We start from the raw sequence: 21,553 nt of genomic DNA, 5'->3' as shown, positions 1-21,553 counted from the left end.
AAAAAACTTTGCTTTCATCAACGTAATAGCTTATCCAAAGACTTCACGTATACAGAAATTTATTCGCAAAGTCTTTTATCATCCGAACGCTTTAAGCACCTTCAAAAACATCTATCAAATAAACACCTACATGTTATGTTCTAAAATGTTAAAAAGTATATATATGGACCTTCAATATCCTTCAAAAGCCGCCAAGTGCAGCGTTCAGGACCCCTGATGCTTGGCCCCGAAATTATTATTTTCCTTTAGAACTAGCAAACGTTAAACAGAGTTACGTTAGTGTCAAAACGACCTGCGACTTGGGGTATAACATATTTTTAGAAATAATTAAGAGCTGAGACAGAAAAAAAGTTTTTGATAGTGTAATGTTTTAATGAAAATATAATCTATACTAATATTATAAAGAGGAAAGATTTGTTTCTTTGTTTGTATTGAATAGGCTCCGAAACTACTGAACCGATTTGAAAAATTCTTTTACTGTTTGGAAGGTATACTACCCCGAGTGACATAGACTATATATATAAACTCATTTGAAAAAAAAGGGTAAAATAAAACTCCAATAATGTAACCCAAGGTGTAAAAAAATTACCTAAAATATTCTTTACATCGCATGCCCTGCAAAAACTATTGATGATAGAATAAAATAATGTACTATGATTTTGTAGAACACATTATTATTTACAAAAAGTGTCACGACAGGATATGTCTAACTATTATAATTACGCCGCAATAAGGGTACTTTTATTTAAAAAAATAAAACAACCTCAAATATCCTTGAAATTTTTGTTAAAGACCCGTAACCGGAGCGGGCCGCTAGTCCTACCTAAAATCATAAAGATTTTCTAACGACAATATATTTGAATGTACGGGCGTCTGCATTGAACATTCCACCATATATATATCACAGACTGAAGACAAAGTAAGGGTCAAAAGACATTTTCTTTGACCTTTCGTTGCGAGGCACCGTATGACCGGAACCCGACCAATTCCGTCGATGTAATGAGCTTCCGAAATTCCACAAAGCATCTTTTAATAACATCATTATCTGCTGCTTAAGGTGGAAAGTATTTTCAATTTTTGCATATAAAATTAATATTTATATGCAATTGTTATTACCATATCGTTATATTATTTCTACTTGATTAGAATTTGATTGTTAATTTGGAATACACCTTAATCTTTGGAATTTAATCTCTTTGAATGCTTAATGAACACATATTTATATTCTTACTCCATAGATTCTTTCTCTTACTCATATAGCTTCATGAGATTTGTAATGTAACTTAGCCAATGCCAGTATGAAAGTAGCATCTCAACGCTGATTAAATTTAAAATTTTTATGTTGTATTTTTATTTAAATTTAAATAGACTAAGGTTTATTTAAGTTTTATTACTTATTAAATAACGTAATGTTCGAATTCTAAAAGTCGTCGTCGTGGCCTTAATGATAAGACGCCGGGGCATTCGTATCGAGCGATACAACTCTCCTGATGTTCGAATCAGGTACCAATTTTTGTAATCAAATACGTACTTAATAAATGCCTACGAATGATATCCAAGAAAGATATGAAAGAATAACATCGTGTAATAAAAATCAAACCGGCAAAAATTATAGCTTGCGTAATCACTGATAGGACGTTTTGTGAGCCCGCACGGGTAGGTACACCACCATTGTGCCTTTTTCTGCCGTGAAGCAGTAATAGGTATCGGTTTGGAAGGTATTGTACTGTAATTCTTAGACTTAGTACTCATGTCTCAAGGTTGGTGGTGGCATTTAGGTGATTAATCAAACTCAACACCAGGTGAGCGTGAGTGGCTGGATAAGCTCCAGCCACACACGCTACAAAAAAAAAAAAGATTCCATAAAATATACTTTAATATAATATAAAATATATTTTGCAGCATTTACCGTTCTTCTTCGATTTTTGTTTAATAAAATTACATTTAGAATACAGTATCAGCATTTTGTTCATCGTCAAATTGAAATTTTATTGTTACGGCATTAAAAGGGATTACTGAATATTGATGGCCTTTCACGGAGCGTTACTGTCCCCTAAGTTCGCTAACAAGCAAAATTATTCCGAAACTCCCAAGCAAATTTCGGTACACATACATTTTTTTGATATTATTAGAAGAAAAAAATTGTTCTGGTAAAAGAAAAACTACAAACAATTTTTGGAAAAATAAAATGTTAGAACTTCGTGTTTCACTTTACCACGTAATTGTGCTTTAGGCAGAATTTAGATTTTGTTTTTGTTTATAGTTAACGTGCGATCATTTTTGTGACTCGCAAATCGCTATGGCTCAGAAATAGAAAAAAAGATGTGTGGTGTCGTGGGACACCGGATAGGAAGTTCCTTATTATAAAAATATTAAATTTAAGTTCTATTCGAGGTATAAAGAAAATAATTATTCGGGTATAGATTTTTATTATGATTTTTTATTGATAAAAAAAAACTACTTTACAAAGTTATCAACTTTATTCACAATGATTTATAAAAAATATATAATAAAAATATGTTTTTTTTTGTACGTTATTACAAAGTTAAGTCGTACACTGTGTGCATTACTAATAAAAATCTTACGTTACGGACGTTTTTCCCCGGTTAGGGTACCCCTCCGCATCGTCCCATAAGGAACTTCGTTCCAAAAACTTCGCAGGATAATTTCCCGTCATTTCTAAATGACCGAGTTATATATAGTTAGTCTTCAAGCTTTAGGTTATTCGATTGTATTTAAGATGGACAGAAATGTTAATTAAAAAAATACTAAGCTCATAATTGAACAATTTCAGCAGCCAATCTCAAACCATTTCAATTCAATTTTATGTGACGATAATATAATAGAAAAACAAATTAAACTGGGAACTTCGTGCTCTCAATATTGTATTTGCTCAGAATTACTTTTTTTTTTCAGAACAAAAAAAGGTAGTACTGATTGCTAAGATTCTTTTTTTTTTTTTTTTTTTTTTTTTATGATTGAAAGTTTACTGGTGGCCCGAAGGCCTTTCCAGTTTCACCAGGACGGGTGGGCGAGCAAAGGCTCAGCCAAGAGGGGTGGGATTTGCTAACAACTGCCCGAGCGCCTCCGAAGGAGACCTAACAACTCAAGAGCAATTGTTTCGCGAATGAATCTACTACCGGATCGGAATCGCGACCCGCTGAGAAGATCCGGCGAGAAACTCAGCGGGCTGATGCATGGGTTAGGTTGCACGTCGACCTCTTTGTCGAGTTCGACGAGTACGGTTACCGGGGTCCCTAAGCCTGCCCCTAGTATTAAAGCTGAAGGCATCTAATGCAAAGGTTATTGGATCTGATGGATCCGTAAGGACGTGTCTAGGGCGTCGACGGTGACTGGCTCCTGCGTGATCAGTATTCGGGGAGTAGTCAGCGGCGGCAACGATAAGGCGATTATCATGACGCATAGCCTTAACGAAGTATCGTTCCGACGCTGACTTCATGTATTTCCGAATTGATTCGAGGCCCAGGTCGTCGTGTAGGTCAACGTTCCTCACGAACCACGGAGCCCCGACAGCTAACCTGCAAAAGCGGGATTGTAGGGATTGGAGGGTGTCTATGTGTGTGCGGGCCGCGTGAGCGAACACCACACTCGCGTAAGTCATGACGGGCCTTATGCAAGTTTTGTAAAGTGTCACCTTGTTCCGAAGGGACATTTTACTCCGCTTACAGATCATGGGGTAGAGTCTACCGAGAATAAACGCGGCACGATCACGGACTGATTTTATATGCGGGCGGAATGTCATCGATGCATCCAGGGTAACGCCCAGGTACTTGACCTTCCTGGCCCAGGGTATGGTTTGTCTAAAGAGAGTAATCGGGGGTGTGAGATTCCTCCTCCTAATCCGGGAGGAAATCCGTGTGGAGCTTCCCCTCTGAAATAGCACCGCAGTACTTTTCGATGGGTTGATGTCTATGCGCCATTTTCGGAACCACCGTCCTAGGGCTAGGGCTGCGCTCTGAAGCTTCTTCGCGATTAGGGACTTATTTCTACTAGAATAGTAAACAGTCGTGTCGTCGGCGAATAAAGCTAAATGGGTCGGCGGCGACCGGGGAATATCGTTGACGAATAAGCTAAATAGGAGGGGTGAGAGGACAGAGCCTTGCGGGACTCCAGCTGTGAGAGGTCGTGGGGAGGAGCGGGTTCCCTCGACTCGATATCGAAAAGAGCGGTTCGACAAGAAGTCCCGTATGATGAGCACGAGACTATCCGGCACGCCCATGTTGAATAGTTTGAAAATCAAACCATTGTGCCAGACTTTGTCGAACGCTTTTGCGACGTCGAAGAAGAGAGCTCCCGTGTATAACGGTTTTGGTCGATTAAGCCCCACAAGAATGTGCTCCGTGAGGCGGTGCACCTGTTGAACGCATGAGTGATTTGTACGGAATCCGAATTGTTCATCGATGAGAATGCCCTTGGATGAGACGAAATCTCTAAGGCGCTTGTAGAGCAGACGCTCATACAGCTTGCCTAGAGACATGAGGAGGCTAATCGGGCGGTAGCTCGTCGGATGATTTTTTGGTTTACCGGATTTATGTATGCCGATAACGTCCGCTTCTTTCCACACCGCGGGAAAGATACAGTTCGCCATAGCGGCATTGAAAATAGATGCCAACATCACGATGAGTTGGACGGGTAGAAGCTTAATAACGCGGTTAGATATACCGTCGGAACCGGGAGCCTTGCGAGGACGTAGGTCTTTGATCAAGTCTTTAACTTCCATCGGGGTGACGGCTGGTAACGCATCCGAGGGTGGCAAGGAGGCTCTGCGTTCTACCTCACTGTCTACTAATTCCACATGAACAGGGTCCACGGATTGAGTGCTGGGCGTGCACTGGGTTTGCAATGTATCGGCCAGCAGCTCTGCTTTTTCGTTATCATCGAACGCCGCGAGTCGGCCTGAGGGGCCTACGAGGGGGGCATAGTTACTACCGTATCCGATTTGAGAGTACGAGCTAAGCGGTAGTAAGACCTTTGGGAGGGCGCGAGTCCTTCTAAGAAATCAGACCATCTGGCATCTCGGACTTCGGCGATGCGAGACTTTACGTCGCGTTGTAGGGCACGCATTCGAATACGATTTTCCGCGGTAGGATACCTGTCGTAGGCGCGTATCGAGGCGTTCTTAGCTCTAAGGAGTTCCCTAATATCGTCGGACAATTTGAAGCGGTGAAGGAAGTCCTCCGCTACAACTTGTTTCGATGACCTATCTAATGTCGAGGTGATGTGTGACGTTAAGATGTTTATGGCTTCAGCGGTATCCTGAGGAGACGGGGTAGAGTCCGGGTTAAACGGGAGCGATGGTGGATCAGATTCAGCCAGGCTGATGCCCAGCGTGTGCCAATCCACCACAGTCCTCGTGACGGGAACGGAGTCGGGAGCGCGACCGAGCTTCATAACGACGGGACGGTGGTCTGAATCTAACTCTGAAACTACTTCGATCGAGTGTAAGCTCAGAGTTACGTTTTTTAATAACGCTATGTCGAGTATATCCGGGCGATGCGCGATATTTAGCGAGTAGTGAGTCGGTGTTAGCGGAGCGACGATATCGAAGGCGAGATCATCGACTAACGCGTCAAGCCGCCTGCCATTCGGGGTTGTGGTGTGTGAGTTCCACCTGATGTGTTTACAATTTAGGTCGCCCGCCAGAATGACAGAGCTCCCCATGCCGAGCAGCGCCTCGATATCACTGCTTAGAACGATCTTATCCGGTGGAAGATAAACGGACGCGATAACGATCGGCGCGTGTCCCGTCAGTGAGATTCGGCACATTGATGCTTCGATATTAGCGAGCGCGGGAGGATCGAGCGGGACGCAATGCAGGGCTCTTCTATAGTAAATGACGGTACCACCACCACGAGCAGAGAGCCTGTCGTTCCTGACCATGTTATAGTTCGCGATTTTAGGGTCACGGCGCGCGGGCTTAAGTAGGGTCTCCTGCACTAAAAAGATATCAATTTGATGGTCACGCAAAAAGTCAGAAACCTGATCACGTTGATTTGCGAGACCGTAAGCGTTAAAAAATCCTATCGTTACGGATAGGGGCTTTATTCTACTTATATACGCCATTGATTACCGGCGGAGTGAGGGGAGGACGTACGTATTTAATGACGCGTATACGTCGGCGTATTCTTGCACAACGGCGATAAAGTGTTGTGCAGTGGAGGCAGCGCGAATGGCGTCGCCCAAAGCGTTAACGCGCTCAAAGTTGATCGACTGAAAGAAGTCGATCGCTAAAGCGAGATTGTCGGACGCGGTCGGAGGGCAAGTCGCGGGAGAGGGACGAGTTGCGGGGGCGGGACGAATCGCGGAGGAGGGAGTTGTAACCGTGTTCGTGTACGGCAGCGGTTTCGCCCAAGCCGAGACACTGGGCACCGGCGCCGGATCGAACGCTGGCTTAGCCTGCGACACAGAGGGTGCCGAGGCTTTGATGTCTGGGCCGGAAGCTCGGAGGCGGTTTTGGCGGGCGACGCGGCGATTTATTTTCGGGGCTCGGGGGCATCCGCGGTAATTTGCGGGGTGACCCTGTGTACGACACAGGACGCAGCTAGGCGGTTCCGTCGCGGTTTTTTGATCGCGAGTGCAGAGGGCCGTGGCGTGATCTCCTAAACACTTGACGCATCGGGGGCGCGCGTGACAGTTACGGGAAGAATGCCCGTATAATTGGCAGTTATGGCACTGGCTAGGTGTGCCTTTCTTGTGTGGGGTTTCGACGGCGATTCCGGAAAGGCTACATACCGTTCGGATGTTGAAAATTTGCTTACCCTCGGGGGTAGGCTGGAGGGCGACGAGAACCATGTTATATGGCTCCCTTCCGCGACCTGTGTGCATGCGGTGTACGGAGTTAACCGGTAGGCCTTGTTCGAGAAGGTCGGCCTTGACTAGCTCGGCATCCAACTCTTTAGGGATGCCACGTATGACGGCACGGAGTTCGCGCTCCTCCTGGAGCGTATACGTGTGGAAACTTATACGTTCCTTACGGAGGTAAGAAGAGAGGGCCCTATGGTCGTCGGGTGTTCGAACCTTAATTTGAATGCCGTTCGCGAGGTTACGGGCATTCGTGAAGTTGATATTTTTGGCCTTAAGGGCCAGAGAAACTCGATCCCAAGCTGCCTTCTCTTGAAGGATAACCGGGGGAGGGGTCTGGGTTTTATTTTGTGCCACCGGACGCGGCGACGGAGTGGCACGGGCTGGAGGCGCAACGGGAGTCTGAGGGCGGGGGCGCGACGCGTTCGCGGCTTTACTAATTTTAGCGGCCGCGGGAGCTCGAGACTCCGCGGCACGCTTCTTACCCTTTTGTACCAGGGTGAATCCATCCGTCGATGAGGCGGGAGCGAGGTCGACCTCCATCTCCGAGTCAGAGTCGGAGGACGAGGAAGCGGGCGCAGGTGACCTACGAGCAGGTGTTGTGGAGGGCACGACGGAGGCTGCGGATGATCGCACTGCTGGAACGGTGGCCACGGCGGACGACGCAGCAGTTTTGCTCGCCAGTATAGGCGACGCGGGAACGGCAGGCACGCCGGAGGCTGCGGTGCTCGATGCAGAAGCTTTGCACGCAGGTACAGGCGACGCAGGAGCAGCGAGCTCGGCGGAGTCCACGAGAGGGCTCGCGGTGTGATCGGCCTTGAAGGCCAGAAACTCTGAGGCGAGCTGTGGGTGGCGAAGTCGGAGGAATTCCGCGAATACAGCGTCCATGATCGCTGAGTGCCCAGGTGGGGCGGCCCCGGGTCTTGAAAACACTCGCCTTGCGGCGAGGCCCCAACTTCTCGGACCTGAGCGGTTCTATTGAACACAGGTGGCGATGCGGCACGATTACTACAGGACAAAGAAAAAACACAACAAAACGGAAATAACAAAAAGAAACAAAACAATTAAACACTTCCAGGAAAACAGTTTGTCGGCAGATGTACCACGAACACAGAAACAACAAAAGGAAACAAAAACAAATAAAAACTTCCAGGAAGAGCACTTAGTCGGCAGATGTACCACGAACACAGGCCGCGCGAACAATGGCCGGGCTAACAAAAGCCGGGCGAACAAAGACCGGGCGATCGAGTGGTCGATGAGCACGTCCGCACGTGACGGGTGCCTCTATCGGAATGCTAAGATTCTAATGCTTTTAGTTAAGTATTAAGTTCGGATATTTCAATTATCACAAACAGATATTCTTCCGAATGAATAAAAAAATTGTAAATCAAAAAATACAATGAGACGAATCAAATAAAACAATTGTGTCACTTTTTTTGTTTAATTGTGTAATAATTTACTTGATGGATAATTTTTATCGCACGGTTGAAAACACAGCCTCAAAGAGAATAATGTACAGCCTATGTACACAGGCACAGAGACGTTAGACATTCACAACTTTTATAAGCGTTCACCATTTGTTATTTCCGATACGCTGCTTGTTTTGGTTAACACGGGAACAATGCGTCTCGTTTCATTAGCCGAGCGTAATGTTGACAATGATTTATGCTGGACGTAACACCTGTTACAACCTAATAAAGTAGGTTTTTGGTTGATCGATCGTGTTTCGTTACGTCTTTCTTAAATTTCATAGGTCGGAATTATTCGGTTGGATAATATTAGATTATATTATGTCAACTTGCTGCTTAACACCAGCATATATCTTTGTTGTACTGATAGAACCTTGCCAATTGTAGTGCCGGTGTAGAATAACACCAATCCACCTCTTCCTGTGGTTTTTTTATATTGCTTAGATGGGAGCACGAGCTCACAGCCCACCTGGTGTTCAGTGGTTACTGGAGCCCATAGACATCTAAAACGTAAATGCGCCACCCACCTAGAGATATAAGTTGTAAGGTCTAAGTCTAAAGTCTAAGTATAGTTACAACGGCTGCCCCACCCTTCAAACCGAAACACATTACTGCTCTTCACGGCAGAAATAGGCAGGGTGGTGGTACCTACCCGCGCGGACTCAACTGATACTTTAAACCTCTATAGTAAGTAAGTAAACTCTTTTTAACTTATTTCTGGTATTTTTTTCTTATTGACTCAAAATGCTTAGCAATTTCGCGGTTGGTTAAGTTATTGTTTGTGTAAGTGGTCGATATACCCTTTCGCCCCATTGGTAGTCCCCGGGCTCAAGTATAGTTACAACGGCTGCCCCGCTCTTCAAACCAAAACGCATTACTACTTCGCGGCAGAAATAGGCAGGGTGATGGTAGGCAGCGGCTTGGCTCTACCCCAGGCATTGCTGAAATCCTTGGCGACGGTAAACACTCACCATCAGGTGGGCCGTATGCTCGTTTGCCTACAAGGGCAATAAAAAAAAAGAAAACCCTTGCGGACTCACAAGAGGTCCTACCACCAGTAATTACGAAAATTATAATTTTGCGGACCTACCACCAGTAAAAATTGTATCGTACGGTTATTGTAATTAGGGTGCCCAATACCTCTAGTTCTATTGAACATTGCGAAATTGGTTCTTCGGTTTCCCCCAGAGACAGAGCAATCCATTCATAACGGATATTCCCTAAAAAAATTAACGTGGTGTGCCACGTTCACGTCTATGGTGTCCTCTAACAGGCTCTAAGACGCCGTGAGCTAGACTACTCGCTCAGAGCAAAAAAAAAACGAACTATTAGCGTAACGTCTTATTCATTTCGAATTAACACATTTGCAACATTGTTACTCACTAGAATATTCCAGAGGAAACGTGAACGTGAATCTAATTTTCCACGAGAATCAGGTGTTAATAAATGTATGTTAACAATCGTAATTACTGAGCTTAAAATAAGTCATGCAGAGCTTGTGAACGCATGTTAATTTCAAGCACTGAATTACTGAGGACACTTTGCCTTTATACCGTACATAGTAGAGGTACTTTAAACGTATTTTATTGCTAAGCTAGGAAGCATCTTAAAACTGTTGTCTCACACAGTCTCACTGAACTCTCAATTTATTTCAAGAGGTCACCACTCATGTATTAATTTATTTATTTATTGCATAGATGGTTGGACGAACTCACAGCCTGGTGTTAAGTGGTTACCGGAGCCCATAGACATCTACAACGTAAACGCCGCCACCCACCTTGAAATATGAGTTCTAAGGTCTCAGTATAGTTACAACGGCTGCCCCACCCTTCAAACCGAAACGCATTACTGTTTCACGGCAGAAATAGGCAGGGTGTTGCTACCTACCGTGCGGACTCACAAGAGGTCCTACCACCAGTAGAAGTAGTATGCAATTATTGAAGTATTATTTCCGACGTTTGTTATAATTTGTGAATTTAGGACGTTGAAGAAATTTTCTACAAATATCGCAGTAGCATTGTTGAGTAAATGTTCTAGGAATGAGTACCATGCGTAACAAAACAAATGCGCTTGAGAACTTCCTCCTTTTCTGAAGTGGGTTAATACTAACTTTGACAACTGCATAAAATCGATATTACAAACAGAACAGTTCCACTCATTAGTTATTAACTAGCTGATAATTAACTTCTGCATACGATCCTACAATGAACATTAAAACTTAATTCACAGTGCAAAATCTGCAGTGTGAACGATCGGTTCATTATAATTAGGTAGCGCTGTATGTGTGCCGTCCATTAAAACAAGTTTACTTGTGGTAAATGACCCGTATTATTTCAGCTTTTTGTTACGAGTTTAAAGCTTTGCAGTTTTTTCTTGCGAATTTATGGGCCGCGGTCGACGCGATTTGTTGAACTGTATTTTTTTTTCGACGATTCATTGTATTGTGTGTTCCAGACGTGTTTGAGCTTAATGAGTTGCTAACAAACAAGATAATTAGTTTTTTTATTTTACTTGCTATTATCACTAGAATGCTGACAGTCTCGATGAGATATTATGTCGAAGTATACATTGTTTAGTGACCTTTCGACCGCATGTCTGTGGAATCCGGTGACCGCTACTCAGTAATAATAATAATAATAACTGGGAACAAATCGCGCACGGTCATCCAGTTTAAAATTAGGATTCCCTGTGTTATGGATACAAGAGACTGACATATCTATGTAAGTATCTACTTATATACCTTTAAGTATTTATATACATATATGTAGATAAAAAACACCCCAACAAAAAGCAAACAAACATGCTCATCACACGAACGTTTACCCGATGTGGAAATCGAACTCACGACTCTCGGCTCAACAGTCAAGAGCGCTAACTAAACTACTGCATAACTGAGTCAGTCAACAACAAGATATAACAACAACAACGACAGTAACAAAAATATTTAAATACTGTTACGCCGGTAAGAGCAACGTCATCTATCGTCGAATAGCAAAAACGAGCTTCAAAAGAACTAGTAAAATCGAGAGCGCTCAAGAAGTACAACGCCATCTATTGTCAAATAGCGGAAACACACGTCGAAACTACTCGACTTGTCAGGACTGTTCTCGATGATTCTAGGGATGTCGTATCGACTATAAAAGTGTTATAGAGATGACACGGAGGCAGTTAGTAATCGGATCTACTCGAAGCGAAACAGCGAACGGATCACCTGAATCGAAGTGGAAGAAGTGAATTACGAGGCTTAAAGTGCTCTGTGAGTGTTATAAGTGTTAAATAGAGTTTTAATTTGTACTTTGGTCGAACTTTTATTTATACCCGAACCCCAGCGCGTAACAATACTTAAGTAAGATGACATTGCGATATGTCATTCAATAACATAATATGCAATTTCAAAGTAATAAATTGAAGAACTGTATAGGTACGTGTAAAATTACATTGAAACCTGAAGGAACGTTGTCTTATAAATACACGAATACAAGCAAATATTCCATCCACCCTTATACATAATTGCGACAAAGCATTTTCTCCGCGAAATTTCCCACTAGAATGTCAACTTAGCCGTTAAGTCTCGACTCACATGACATCGATCGCACTGCTGGCGACACTATACCGACCCGCTGACTCCTTAGAAATAGCAATTGCATTGAAGAAGGGGAAACTTCCCGCAAGAAAGCCTCATTGTTTACGATAAAATTGCCCGATGCAATGGTTAGAACAATAGGGGAATTCGTTCAAATATTTTTTTGTTTACCTACAGAATTAGTTTAGGAGTGAACGGTAGGAGCTCTTGTCTCGGTAAAGTAAAATGAGAAAAATCCTAATGGTTTCCATGGAAACGCCCTTGCTAACGAGTTTTTAGGTAATTTAATTGGATTATCACGAAAGGATAAGATAGATTAGCTGTTAATTCGTCTGCTACAAAGTTCACGATTTCACATGTTGCGTAATTATTTTCTGTGAACAAGAAAGTGAAATAGAATTGCCTTGTTTGTTTCACTTTGGGTGCTCCATTATGTTGGAACATACGCCTTAATAGGAATATAAGCGAAGAGTTCTAGAAAATATTTGTTGGAAGAAAGTAATTAAATACAAAATTGTCTGATATCAAGACAAGAAGGTTCCTATGAAAAGTAAATTTGCTTTCCAGTTTAAGTCACTAAATCTGTTTGGTTAATCTTTGATCTAACGTGAATATTTAATGTAAATTTACTTAGTAATTCTGATTTGACAGATTTTGATTCGCGTAGTTGCAAGATATGATCTCTGTTCGTTTAAATTTATTATTAAAACAAACCTGAGCTTAAATTTAGTTATGGAAATTTGATAATTTCACATAGTTTTCATCGTATTTTTTATTTTATTTTTATCTATTATGCTTGCCTATTATTAAGAAAGAGTAAATAAAATATTACCAAGTCTGTGCATATCTGTATAAAACTCAACGATATTTTAAAATACAGTCACGGTTTGATCTCATTCTTATGAGTTGTGATTTTTGGAATACTTCATAGTTTCCGTGGTGACGAACGATCTGATTAACATGTTGACTGCAATGTAGGTCATCGGTACCCTACGTGGCGCAATACCCTAATGCAAATATCCATAATATTAATTGAATTAGCTTCAAAGTAAATATTTCAAAAACTTTATATCTATTTGATAAAATTGTACCGAAAAACTGGCACTTCATATTTTAAAGAAAAACTTCGTATTTTTTTTTCTTATCCAGCACGACCATTGTTCTATGAATAATTCATGTACGTCTATTGAAGCGGAGGAGAGTTTGAGTATATTGTCGGGTATGTACGGTGACGTCACAAGTCGATACTGAAAACTTTCTGTTCTTTGTGAGTTGTCTTATAATATATAGGTATTTGTCTTTGAGGTTTTCTTAACAGGTTCAGCGTTTTAATTTTAATGTAGGGATTATAGGGTGAAGCACGTGCTTTATAGTTCTGCTACATTACAATTTGGTGGTGAAGTGGGTACTAAAATTAGTATTAATATTATTTCGTAACTTCTAAGAGTATAATATAAAAGTCTCGATCGTGACTTAGAAGTATCATGCGTGTCCTAAGACCCACCTACTATTATATGTTTACCGTAGTCCATACCTAGTCTTTCCATAAATACTGAGACAAAGGAAAAAAATAAAATTCTATTGCAAATAACATTTATTACTTTTACAGTGTGTTAGTTTAATACATGAATATAAAACAATTTAAAGTATAAAAAGCTTATTCGAAGTGGTCTCTATTGGCTGCAATACAGTTCTTTAAACGTTGAGGCCAGTTATCAATAGAAGCACGCATGGGAAAATTTTTCACCGCCAATCCTACGAATTGTTTTAGGGACTCCAAATTATCATGGCCCTATTCTCTAAAACTGACCATAAATCATAATCCAGCGGATTAAGATCGAGACTAGACGACGGCCAGTCTTCAGCTCTGATGAAGTCCGAAACGTTCGTTTCCAACCAAGACTGCGTAGACCGAGCTTTGTGACCTGGCGTCGAGTCTTGCTGGAAGGAACATTCTTGATTATTGATCATGGTGGTTTTAAGGGCCTTCACTGCCATCACAAGAATGGTGTCTTGATACACTTGTGCCGATCTGTTGATACCTTTTTCACAAAAGTATGGCTCAGTCACTCCTTCATAGCTAATACCCCACCAAACCATCGCTGAAGTCGGATAGTGCCCACGTTGCACTCTGTCTACTAATTGCGAAGCTTCCTTAGAGCTTTGAGCATAAATACGGTCATTTTGTTTGTTAAAATGTTGCTCAATTGTAAAAATTTTCTCATCCGTAAACAATATTTTTCTATGACCTCCCTTTGCGTACCGCTTCAGTAGTAGTTTCGATTTTACCACCCTATTCTCTTTTAAATTATCAGTCAAGAAATGACCAGTACGTCTCTTATAGGCTGCAAGTCCTAAGTCATCTTTTAAAATACGCAACATGGTTCTAGGTGCTATCTTCATCTCCCGAGGTAAAATCTTTTGCTTTCGGATAGGATTTCTTCGAATTCTTTCCCTTACTGCTTTGACCACCTTTTCGTACGAACACTACGTGGACGGCCAAATCTTTTTCTGTCACAAACAGAGGAGGTCTCATTGCACCTATTAATAGCCCGGTACACAAACATTTTACTAATAGCAAGCGTATGGAGAGTTTTAAAAATTGCATTTGGCTCCATACCTACTTTGTGTAATGTAATCACAGCGATTCGGTTCTCTTTATCACCCCACTCCATTTTAATATCGCAAAATATTGTATAATGTATTAACTGGGCTGGGCGGCGTTCGGCAAACTGCGTGGCATCTTTTCATCGCACATCCCACAGTGCCTGAAAACGAAAGTTTTTAACCAGTGCGTCCTACCGGTAATGACTTATGGAGCCGAAACGTGGACACTCACAGTACGGTTGGTCCGTCAGCTCAAAGTCGCTCAGCGAGCCATGGAAAGAGCCATGCTCGGAGTTTCTCTGAAGGATAAAATCCGGAATGAGATTATTCGACAGAGAACTAAAGTCATCGACATAGCTCAAAGAGTCAGCCAGCTGAAGTGGCAGTGGGCTGGCCATATATGCCGTAGGACTGACGATCGCTGGAGCAGACGGGTTCTCGAGTGGAGACCGCGCAGCGGAAGACGTAACGTGGGACGCCCCTTGGCTAGGTGGTGCGATGAACTCCGCACGGTGGCCGGCAAGAAGTGGATGAGGAGAGCCGCAGATCGGGCTCAGTGGTGTGGATTGGGAGAGGCCTATGTCCAGCAGTGGACGACTGTGGGCTGTTGATGATGATGATGATGATGATGATTGGCGCCAAAATGAGAAAACTCAATGAGCAATCATATAAAAATGACAGATTCCAATTTCAAATGTAATATTTTGTTTATTTTTAACTGTAACAGTATTTATGGCCAGACTAAGTAGATCGCAAATTGATGGCAATCCTAGGCTTTAGAGTAATGTAGATACGGCAGATATGGGCAGAATGGTAACGGGTACAATCCCACACCACCATCCCTCTTATCTTATTACCAGTAACCACGTGTTTTGAGATTTGACTATTATTAGTTGATGTTATTCTTTTGTAGTCAAAGTCGTTAGTCGTATTATTATGAATCACTGTTTTCGAAGTGTTTTGGTCGAAGTTCGCGGGACAAAAAAAGTCGGATGTGCGCAAGCAGGTCTTGGTTATATACAAAATAGGTATACATACATAATAGACCTTGAAATTTTGGATATCAAGCGAATAGAAAGCGCGAAATTTACAATGAGGAACAGTAAATAGTACATACACTAAAACATTATTTTAAGCTAACAAATATAAATTTCGTTAATTACGCAACTAGTAATGGATTAATTTGGCGATTTCCAATAATTGGGCAATCAGCCAGCAACGGTCGCGTCTGAGTATTTATTACCCACATTTCTCATTTATATGATACAAAAACGAATTGTTCGATACAAATAATTTTAAAAGTTCACAGAGATTAGTTAAGCCCGGTTAGTCCTTTTTATTTAAGCATCTAATAATATTGTTACTAGTTGGGGTCAGTATAATACTCTTTACAAAATACTAATTGCCACGTACCATCCGGCTATGGAATGAGCTCCCCTCTACGGTGTTTCCCGAGCGCTATGACATGTCCTTCTTTAAAAGAGGCTTGTGGGTAGTATTAAGTGCTAGGCAGCGGCTTGGCTCTGCCCCTGGCGTTGCTGAAGTCCATGGGCGACGGTAACCACTCACCATCAGGTGGGCAGTAAGCTCGTCTGCCTACAAGGGCAATAAAAAAAAAACTTAACTTAATTATTACGACGACTAAGGTTGAATTCACTATCACAATTTACGTCATCGATTTGTTCGTTGCTTCATTTTGACTGCCTTCATGTCGCCTATGTCACGCTTAAAGGTTTTTTCGACAATGTGCTCAATTTTCTAGAACATTCTTCTTCTCCGCATTCCGCTTATGTTAAAAATATTGTTGAGGCTAGTTAAACGCTCTCAATAAAACTGGAACACTGAGGAAATATTCTAGAACATTCAAGAATCTTTCCGGTTTAACAATATGTTTCTATTTCTTCATTCTCGTTCAAGTGAGCTTTAAAGTTTCAACTGAAATAATTATGGTATCATATCTTAGTAGTATTTGTACTTTGCTTATTTACAAGTGAAAATGAATAAAAAAAAATAGTGGACTAAATTTTTTGTGCTCAGATCGGTGCTGAGCTCACGCTCCAGCTGGTGTTATGTATTACTGATGCACATAGACATCAACAACGTAATTGTCACCCGCCGAAATTGAGACACGAGTTCTAAGTCTCAGTTTTTACGGTACAACCGCTGCCCCGCCCTTCAAACCGAAATGCATAACTGCCTCACGGTAGAAATAGTCAGCGCTGAAGTACCTACCCGTGCGGGCTCAAAAGACGCCCCGGTTTTCATTTATTGCTTAGAAGGGTGAAGGAGCTCACGACCAAATCAGTATTATGTGATTACTCCATAGACATCGCCATGTGAATGCTGCCACTCATCTTAAGACATGATGCCGAAGTCTCAATTGTATATCGGCTGTCCCACCTATCAAGCTAGAAAATATAAACGACTACTTTGACTCTAAAATAGGCAGGATGGAACTACAGTCAAAATCTGTTATAACGACATCGAAGGGACTGCTCATATTCAGTCGTAAAAACCGATAGTCGTAACAACCGGTGATGTTTAATGTGTGTCGTGCAAGTATAAACAAATCGATAGGGAATTATTGGAAACATATATTTACATAATACGCGATTTTTCTTCAATATTAATTTGTTTTCATTTTCTTTGCGACATTTTGAAAGTTTCACGAATAGCTCCACAAAGTTTTGGTGCGTCTTGTGTATAGATAAGTAAAAAACTAACTGAAGAGATATGAAGAAGCGGGCTTTGACTACCGCATGTGTTTTGTTTCTAAGAATTAGAAAAGACCCTACACTAAACTAAATCCTATTGTTTTCTTTCCTGATTTTAAAAGCCATTGAAGACAAATGTCGATATCTATTCAAATTGTTTACAATACAGCTTAGCCCGTCGTACTAACAGATCTAATTCTCCGAAATATTAGTTAAATTTGGTCGTTTTATGAGGTATGTCGTTATTACCAATGTCGTAGCAAGCAATATTTTTAATAAGGCGGTCATATGGCATTCAGCCGGGACCTTTGTTCTTGGTTATTATAACCGGCATGTTGTATTAAACGATGTCGCAATAAACGGTTTTGACTGTACTTACCCGTGCGGATTTACAATATGACCTACCCCCAATAAATACCAACTGCTGATCGAAGTACGATAGCGTACTGAAAGAACGCTGTTGCCTTTCTTTGGGAATTCATGTAGGTCATTCATGCGTTATACCCATATGAAGAGATTCAATGGTGGTATTCTAAACGACACACAGCAGTAAATTTATAATTTTAACAGATAAGTAATATCACTGTACGCAACATCATGTCACCTAATTTTCATTACTAGAGGTCCCGCAGTAGTCGAAATTCGACTATAATTAATTGGAATTGTAAATTTCTACACTATTATGATTGTATTTTATACTTCTATAATCACAAACTTCGCCAGGACTACACTATAAAAAATATTAACAAAAACAAATAATATTTAATCTCAATTTGACAACAGACGTCAAGAACAAAAGTTTGACAATAAATTGTATGCATGCGTGTGTGCGTCAAATACATGGTATGTAGTGTGTGTAATGTTTTCTTTATTGATTTAATGTATCTTTTATGCATTATTAAAAAAAATATTAGCATTGTGCACTTCTTCTCTATATTCTCTATAAGTGTGGAAAATTTCATAGTCCTCCGTCCGCGCAATTTTCGTAAAAAGGGATACAAAGTTTTTGCTTCACGTATTAATATAATAGATACTTCCGCAGCAGTCTTCAAAGAGAATTAAAACATGTCTGTAATCTGTCATGTTTTAAACGAGTAAAATGAAAGCAGTATTAATTTTAAACAAACAGTGTCTAAGCGTGCGTAGTTTTCCCGTTTGTGGTCTCGATTTCCTGCGAAACAGGAAATTTCCTGTCGATTCGTTCAGAAATCGCAAATCCTACATTTATTCCGGTTCCATTTCTCGATTTCCCCAACATTTATAACGTTTTGGTATCTAATTCACGTTTACTTTTAAATAAATCATGATCTCTTAAATTTTTCTTCTGAAAATTTTCGATGTTAGAAAAATACTTCGTAAAATTATTATTGAGTTATTAATGAAATGGTTTTAAACGTTTTTGTGTTTAAGAAGCGAAATGCAAAAAGAAGGTTTGAAGATTATCAAAAAGGATAAACATACATAGTCTATGGTTCCGTGACTAAGACCTTCCATGTCAGGCCATATGACGTTGGGTTCTCCTGGGGGACAAGCGGCGGTGCGAATCCAATCGGACCCACATACCGACTTTGACTTCGTAATCTTTTGTATTCCACAAGCATCAACTCTTCATGGTGATCATGGTCTCAACCTCACAGCGATGTGACCAAAATACTCGAGGATACATTTGAGGCTGATAGAATAAAACCTTGAGGTGTAGCAGAATTGTTTTATAAATTGCATGTTCTCATCAATGCTTTCATTCATTTTTCTTTTATTTTTATTAATATATCGATGAAATGACGTAGACAGAACTCCTGCAGCCGTTATAAATTTTTAAAATTTTAATAACAAAACATCCTTTTTTTATTGCTTAGATGGGTGGACGAGCTCACAGCCCACCTGGTGTTAAATGGTTACTGGAGCCCATAGACATCTACATCGTAAATGCGCCACCCACCTTGAGATATAAGTTCTGAGGTCTCAGTATAGTTACAACGGCTGCCCCGCCCTTCAAACCGAAACGTATTACTGCTTCACGTCAGAAATAGGCAGGGCGGTGGTACCTACCCGCGTGGACTCACAAAAGGTCCTATTACCAGTAGAAATTCTATATACACAAATTTTAAACGACTGCCATCCACAATGCTGTTGTTCGTTCGTAAAAAGAGCGCTCCAGTTTCAGATACCATCAACTTATAACTATTAATATTTACATTTACACTTTGTTAATAACTAACAAATTGAGTATGAAACCAAGCTCATGTCAAATTGTAGTGAGAATCACCATGGCGTGCAAACTGCTGACAACATAAAAAATAACAGGGTCATAAAATGTGTGGCACCCTCATCGTACTGCCCGGACTCTAGCGTCGTATTATCAGACGTGTCCATCGAAATTGCTCTGATTTTTGTTTTCGAATAATATCGTTAATGATTTTGATATTTTATGAAAAAAATATATCCCTGATGTAATTTAATGATACCGGTTGACATATATAGTTTTAGATAAACCTTACTGAACAAAATACAATATAAATTAAATTATTGTCGTAGGTTGTAGAGGAAGTCTGAAAGTGGCACCTGTGACAGAGAAGTTGAGAAGTGCGCGTTTGGGATGGTATGGACATGTGATGAGACGAAATGAAAATGAGGTTGGTAAGAGAGTGTTATTAACTATGAATGTGGAAGGATATAGAGGAAGAGGTAGATCTAAGAAGAAATGGATGGACTGCGTGAAAGAAGATATGTGCAAGAAGGGAGTGAGCGAAGAAATGGTATATATGATAGAGGAGTATGGAAGGAGAAAACATATTGCGCCGACCACAGGTGACCGGGAGAAGAGCAGGAAAATGATGAAATTAAATTATTGTTGTTTGAGAAAGTCGTGTTTTATTTGTCTGATTGAAACATTTTGTCAGTCAAAACTCGTTTGATCTCACTTAGTTTTAAGAAAGCAAATGCTTCTTATATTAATTCGTCCTAATTTGCAATGAATATTTTTTGTGTTATTTCTTTTCAGATTATCAAAAAGGTTCGTATCGAAATAAATATTTGTTTATATTATTCTTTGATACTTGTTTATACGTATAAACATCTTCAAATAAGAAATAAACGCTTTCCTTCATTCTTTTCCTGTTAGCTTGTCAATATTATATGTAAATTTCATTCGAAGTTAACCAATTTCCTTACATTTCGAATTAACAGTTCAGTGATCCGCGCAAGACAACGTACTCGTTTTATTGGTTTTCTCTTGAAACACTTTTATTACAGTCGTCACTCATGTCGAAGTGGAGACGAAACTAGCTATGGAAGCAGAAAGTCCCTATGATATCGAACGAACACATCTTTAACTTAAGCCTCGTACAAACTAGTTTTTATTTTTTATTTATCGAATTTTCCAGAATGTTGCTCTAGAATTTTATAATATCTTGCAGAAGCGAGTGTGGGGACGAGGGAGGAAGTGTTTTTGTACGTCCCGTAGCCATCAAGCTGGAGGATGGGATAGGGATCTTACCCGAATTCTAGCTTTCTAAATTTTTTTTTGCCTGTGTAGGCTGACGAGCAAACGGTCCGCCTTCAGCAATGCCAGGCGCAGAGCCAAGCCGCTGCCTACCGCTTAATACTCTCCACAAGCCTCGTTTGAAGAAGGACATGTCATAGCGCTCGAGAAACATCGTGGAGGGTACGTGGCAAAAAATATCTCTAGAAGCGCACTGTGGATGAACGCAGTAGCTCCAGGTAGTATGGATGAACTCTACTTCGGTGGTGGGCGGTGCGATGGTAAAAACGAGATGATGGTATCACCTCAAACAATTCCTCATAGCACTACCCATGGAACATACGGTACAAAATACAGAGGGAACCGAAGTCAATCTGCAGACCCAAAGGTTCCAAACGATCCGTGAGATACTTCGGGTCCCTTACATATCGCGATTTATTTAACTTCTATAAACTGGTCTACACACTTCCTACACAAGAGCAACTGCAAGACCGCCCATCGAGAGATACGATGATTAGTGGCATCAATAGTACCGTTGTCGGTTTAAGATCTCATGGGGATACGGTGGCGGTTAGTGATACACTTTACGCGAAACTCCTCACTTAGCATCATTTTAGTCCTGTTTCATTTGAGGTTCGGACGCTGGTTTTTGAGCGACAGGGATTTTTAGTTACTTCAATTCCTTTTTTTTCTTTCTTTTCTTTTTGCTATTGATGGATGGACGAGCTCACAGCCCACATGGTGTTAAGTGGTTATCGGATCCTATAAACATCTACAACTTACATGGCGCCGCCCACCTTGAGTTATAAGATCTCAGTATAGTTACAACGGCTGCCCCACCCTTCAAACCGAAACGCATTACTGCTTCACGGCAGAA

The sequence above is a fragment of the Bombyx mandarina genome, chromosome 17, assembly GCF_030267445.1.
Source record: "Bombyx mandarina strain Sakado chromosome 17, ASM3026744v2".
In the NCBI taxonomy this organism is placed as follows: domain Eukaryota; kingdom Metazoa; phylum Arthropoda; class Insecta; order Lepidoptera; family Bombycidae; genus Bombyx; species Bombyx mandarina.
The sequence above is the reverse complement of the archived record's forward strand: the minus strand, read 5'-3'. Positions refer to the sequence as shown.